The following is a 6,293-nucleotide window of genomic DNA, read 5'->3' as shown; positions in this document are numbered from 1 at the left end:
CAGCCCCGACTTTGGTGCAAGCCCCATGAGCTGTCTCAGCAGCATCACGGTGACGGCCGAGCTGCCGCTTTGGGGAAGACGACCGCGGTGGGCTCTCTGGCTCCCCTTCACCAGGTTACAGAAATGTCCATTTCTTCCTACCTATTAAGAATGGATAGTTTTTTATTTTTTTCTCCCAAGGAAGGAGACTGGAATATAGCAACATTATTTTTCTACACCCACTGAAATAATTATGTGATCTTCCTCCTTTTGCTAATAAAGAAAATATTTTTTGCTTTAAAAAAAAAAAATCTTTTTGGCCACACTGCAGGCATGTGGCTCCCCAAGCAGGGATCAAACCCTCGCCTCCTGCAGTGGAAGTGCAGGGTCTTAACCATGGGGCCACCAGGGAAGCTCAGAACATGACTAGGAGATTTCCAATCACTTCATCCATGGGCCACAATTTTCTTGCATTCAGGCAAGTCCGTTTATTCAGGGCATGGTCACTGCGCGCCTCCTGGATGCTGGGGGCAGGGCTGAGGAGGGCGGAGGCCCTGCAGTCCTGCACGGGGCTACCCTCTGTGGTCGCGGAGTTTGCCGCGTGGTTGGATTTACTTCTGGATTTTTCAACCTGTGCTTCAGTCAGAGGGCATCGCTGCTCTCCTTTCCCCGCCTCGTCAGCCAGCACGGGTGCCAGGGTGACGCTCTGGGCTGCAAGGACCGCATCGACGCAGAGGATTCGCTTCTTGGGCGCGTGGACACCTACTCACGAACCCTCATTAGGGAAGGTCTGGGCCCACTTTAGAGTTTCCTTTGCTCTTAGTCTCTTCGGGGTTCTGAAAAGCCCTCTGTGACATGGATTCAGATCAGCAGGGTTCAGGGTCTCAGCTATCCCCCCACCAGGCGAGACTGCACGGTGACGCCCCTGCCGTGTGCGTGCTGCCGCCCCGGGGATTCGGGTCCCACTGGCCTTGGCTGTGCTTGGGGCAGCCAAGCCGCCGCAGGTGGGGGGAGGCCTGTGCCCACCGCAGGGAGACCTTGCTCACCAGGCCCTGCCAGTGGAAGGGCTGTCCCGCCCCAGCCTGGCCTCAGGCACACGTTTTGTTCAAAACTGGGACGGTAACCACTTGAGAACATGCACAGAAAAGTGTATTTTAAAACCCGGGAATCCATGACCCAAAATGAACAGTGCCATACTTGCTCCCAGTCTTTCCCCCAGGAAACTGTGCTGACCTAGTCCCGGGCAGGCTCCTTGACAAGCCCACGCACTCGGAGGCCGGGCTGTGCGACCGGAGCCCCGGGGCACAGAGCACTTCCGGCAGGCGGGCTCCTGGGGCTCGTCCCGCGAGTGGCACTGCCTGCTTGCAGCACGGGAGCCGCGCGAGCCCTCACCTGGGGAGGGGCATGGGCGGTCTGGGCCGTGTGCTCCTGCGGGGCGGCTGGCCTTCTGCAGGCCCGGCCTGGGCCGCCCTGGGGCTCTGTCATTCGAGGGGCGCCGGGTCCCTGCGCGTCTTGCCAATGCTCTGGCCTCCCGCATCTTCATGAGTTTCATCTATTGCCCTGATATCAAAGGCCTTTCACTTTTTTCTGGCTCCCTTTCTGTGAAAGGCCTGTGCCTCCGGGGGACCATCTGCCTCTCCTGCAGGCATGTGTGCGCGTGTGGCGTGTGCGCGTGTGGCGTGTGCGCGCGTGATGTGTGCGCCCACGGCCCGCCTGCTGTCCGCGGTGTCAGGTGGCCCTCTGAGCCTCACGCGGGTCCTTTGTCTGGGTGGTGGGGGTTGTCGGGGCAGGGATGGACTTGGGGCTTCCTCACAGTCTTGCTGTTTCCTATGCAACCTGCTGGCCCCGGCTGCCCAGGGCATCCGTCCAGCCCAGACTGGCCCCGAGCCCTGCAGGGCCAGCTCGGCCTCACTCAGCCTCTCTCCTGTCCTGGAACTTGTGCTCAAGTTCCCTTCGGCCTCCAGCCCTAATTCCCCGCCCACCATTCATCTGAGCCGCTGGGCTGTGTCCTCAGTTAACTCCCTGGGGCCAGCTCGTTTACCAGCCCTTCCTCCAGGGCGGGGACGGGCTCCAGGAAGCGCCACCTCTGGGCCCCGGGGAGCTTCTTTGGCTTCCCGCTGCTCCCTGCGTTATGCACCGTCAGATGACCTCTTGCTCCTTCTCTTTCCCTCCCTTTGTTTTTTTTTTACTGTGATAAAATGCATGTAACATAAAATCGGCCACTTTGACCATTTTTAAGTGTACAGCTCACTGGCATAAGCACATCCAAACAGTTGTGCAACCGTCACCAAGATGTCCAGGACTTTCCATCGCCCAAACCGAGACTCTGTCCCCACGACACACTCACTCCCAACCCTGCCCCAGCCCTAGCCCCACTCGTCTACTCTCTTTCTCTGAAGCTGACACCTTGAGGGACCCCGCGCGTGGGCCCGTCTGTCCTGTGTTCTGCTTATCCCACTCAGCATCATGTCCTCAAGGCCCGCCCACGCTGTGTCCTGTGTCAGAGTTGCTTCCTGTTGAGGCTGAGTTATGCTCTGCTCTGTGTCTTTACCGCCCTCGTCTGTCCAAGGACACTTGGGTTGCTTCTAGGTTTTGGTGATTCTCCAGTGCGCCCTCCCTGAGAACGTGGATACACAAGCACCTGTTTGCTTCTCTGCCTTGGATTTTCTCAGCTCTTCACCCAGAACTGGAATTGGTCACACCACCCTTCTGTGCTCCACTTTCTGAGGGAACTCCATCGACTGTACCATTTCACACTCCCTCCAGTGCGTGGGGTTCCAGTTTCTCCACACTCTTGCCAGCACGTGTCCTTTTTAAAAAGTCATTCTAGCCAGCCTAACAAGCCTGAGGTGGTGTCTCCCTGCAGTTCTGATTTGCATTGCCCTGGGACTAATGATGTGGAGCATTTGTTCCGTGTGCTGGCTGACCATTTTGTGCATCCTTGGAGAAGTGTCCATTCGAGCCTTTTCGCTATTTTTGAGTTGAATTCTTGTTTTTTTGTTGTTGTTGGGTTTTGAAAGTGAAAGTGAAGTTGCTCAGTCGTGTCCGACTCTTTGCGACCCCGTGGACTGTAGCCCTCCAGGCTCCCCTGTCCATGGGATTCTCCAGGCAAGAATACTGGAGTGGGTTGCCATCTCCTTCGGTTCTTTAACTTATATGCAGAGCACATCATGCAAAGTACCAGGCTAGGTGAATCGCAAGCTGGAATCAAGATTGCCAGGAAAGGATTAACCTCAGGTATGCAGATGACACCACTCTAATGGCAGGAAGTGAAGAGGAGCTCGAGTCTCTTGGTGAGCGTGAAAGAGGAGTTAAAAAGCTGGCCTGAAACTCAGCATTCAAAAAACTAAGATCATGGCATCTGACCCCATCACTTCGTGGCAAATAGAAGGGGAAAAAGTGGAAGCAGTGACAGCTTTTGCTTCCTTAGGCTCCAAAATCAGTGTGGATGGTGACTGCAGCCAGGAACTTCAGAGACGCTTGCTCCTTGGAAGGAAACCTATGACAAACTGAGACAATGTATTACAAAGCAGAGACATCACTATGCTGACAAAGATCCACATAGTCAAAGCTATGGTTTTTCCAGTAGTCATGTACGGATTTAAAGGAAGCTGAACGCCAAAGAACTGATGCTTTCCAACTATGGTGCTGGAGAAGAATGAGAGTCCCCTGCTGCTGGGAAAGACTGAGGGCAGGAGGAGAAGAGGGCAGCAGAGGATGAGATGGTTGGATGGCATCATCGACTCAGTGGGCTCGGATCTGAGCGAACTCCGGGAGCTCTAAGCGAGGACAGAGGAGCCTGGTGTGCTGCAGTCCGTGGGGCCGCAAAGGCCTGACTGGAAAGGCTGCCCCTCCTTCTGTGGTCATAGGCTCCCCGGTGGCTCAGATGGTAAAGAACCTGCCTGCAAGGTAGGGGAGTCACGCTCGGTCTCTGGGTGAGGATGATACCCTGGGGAAGAGAATGGCTGCCCACTCCAGTATTCTTGCCTGGGGAATTGCATGGACAGATGAGTCTGGAGGGCTACAGTCCATGGGGCCATAAAGAGCCAGACACGGCTGGGCGGCTAACACTCCAAGGCCACAGAGGGATCTTCCCAGGGTTTCTTCTACCACTTTCTAAAAATGACTGTTTTTATTTATTTGGCTGCGCTGGGTCTTCGTTGCAGCATGTGGGATCCAGTTCCCTGACCAGGGATCAAACCTGGGCCCCTGCATTGGGAGCACGGAGTCTTAGCCCCTGGACCACCAGGGAAGCCTCTTAACACTTTTATGGTTTATTTTTTGTGCATTTAAAACTTCGACGCCTTCATCCTGGTACTGAGTGAGAGGTGTGCCTACAAGTCGCTTTCTTCGAGACAGCTGCGCACTGTCTCAACATTTACCGAAACATCCACGGGACTGCCCTGGTGGGCCAGCGGTTAAGACACCACGGTTCCACTGCAGGGGGCACCAGTCCCTCCCCAGGCGAGGGGACTAAGATCCCGCACCCCCTCATCCCCCCCCCCATGGGTTTGAGATGGCATCTCCAGTTTACACCAAGTGTCTGCACACGCTGGAGTGAGTTTCTAGGTCTCCCGTTCAGCTCTGCTGTGACTCATGACACGACAGGACACTCTAGCTTAATAACTGAAGTTCTGTGATGTGAAGTCACACCTGTTAGAGCTGCACCCATGTTTATTCTTCCACGTGACCAGTTTGCCCAACTGAAGAAAGGGACGATGTATGTTTACCATTGTACCATTACTGACAGTGGGCTGTGAAACGCCGGGGAGAGCCCTCCGTGCCAGTGAGTTGTGCTCTCCAAGAACGTGGTGTCTGCCCATTGCCAAGCCTCTTGGCAACGCTCTGCGGTCTTTTAAAGCTTCAGGCAGGTCTGCGTTATCTCCTGTCAAGTCTCCTCCTGTTGTCAAACGCGCCTTTTCACTCATTCGCCTCCCAGCACCTGTCTGCAAGGGCTGGTCATCTCCAAGTGGTCGCCTGCAACCCCTTCCTGGACCGTCTCTGTGGACGGGCTCCAGTGCACCCCCGGCACCGACGGGGTGCAGGTGCGTGTCTCCCACGGTGCTGGCTCCACCCCCCCGCCCGGCTGCTAGGCCAAGGCTTCTGAGAAGGCGCGGGCCACACTGGGGACGGTGACCCACCTCCAGCTTTGCTCTGACCCGCCTGGCACTGTGGTTCTTGGACTCCTTTTTTTTTTTTTCCCAGGTGTCTTGCTCTCTTTCACGATAGAGATCTCAGAATGTCTGGTGCCCTTGGCTGTTCCCTCGCGTTTACCGCAGGGACTAAGAATTGACAGCAACATTGGCGGGCTGGGGCCTGGCCACGGGGCCAGCTTCGTGTTTCGGCCGCTCCCTACCACGCAGCTGAGAGCTGACCCTCTGTCCTGCCCGCCCCAAGGCCACTCACTGGACAGGGGTTGCTATCTCCTGTAGGCCGGTCCTCCCGCCCAACCCTGTGCCATGGGTTCTTGCCTTCCTCAGGGTCCTCGGCAGCCACGTTGGTGGGCCTGCCGGGAGGCGGACGGGCACAGGCGTGCCTGGTCCTCTGTGCGAGGCCCCCTGTCTGGGGACCCTCGCTGTAGGGGGGACTGTCTCCTCAGACCTGGGCCTCAGCCCGAGGACACTGCCCTGTGAGCACGTGTCCCCCAGCACGGGCTCGGGCCGGGAAGGCCGGGGCAGAAGGGACTGGGGGGCCGACCTCTGCCAGCTGGGCTCGTCCCAGAAAGACGACGAGGTCCCGACGTGGGGAGACTGGAGGAGGAGCTTCCCTGCCAGGGCACAGCAGGGAGGGGCAGAGAGGACGGACGCAGCAGGGCAGCCGGAGTGAGCAAGCGCACCCGCGGGGCCACGGCCCACGGCTGATGCTGCCCGAGGGCGGGGAGCAGCGGAGGGAAGAGGCAGGAGGGCACACAGGGCGGCCGAGGCGGCGGACCCAGTGGGACTCCCTGGCCCCAAGTCAGAAACCTGGCAGTCTGAGGAGAGGCGTCTGCACCCCTTCTCTGCCTCCCCCAGGACCTCCTCCGCTGCGCTGCCTCTCGGCCTCGTCCCCATGCACCCCTCCCCGACAGCCACCCCCACCTCTTGGAACTGCCAAGGCAGCAGGTCACCCCTGTCCAGGCGTCGCCCGGCCCCTCCGTCTGCAGGCCCCCCGTCCAGACCCTGGCCCCTCCCAAGGAGTCCTCGCCCCGGACAGGCCGACATGCTTGTGTGCTCATGTCTTAGATGGCCTGTCCCGAGAGACTGGCCTTGTAGAAGCCAAGCGGAGGCTGGCTTCGGGCGGGGGCGCAGCTGGTGTGGCACCCAAAGCCCGCTTCC

The sequence above is a fragment of the Capricornis sumatraensis genome, chromosome 19 (genome assembly GCF_032405125.1).
Source record: "Capricornis sumatraensis isolate serow.1 chromosome 19, serow.2, whole genome shotgun sequence".
NCBI classification, from domain to species: Eukaryota; Metazoa; Chordata; class Mammalia; order Artiodactyla; family Bovidae; genus Capricornis; species Capricornis sumatraensis.
This window is presented reverse-complemented; position numbering follows the sequence as displayed.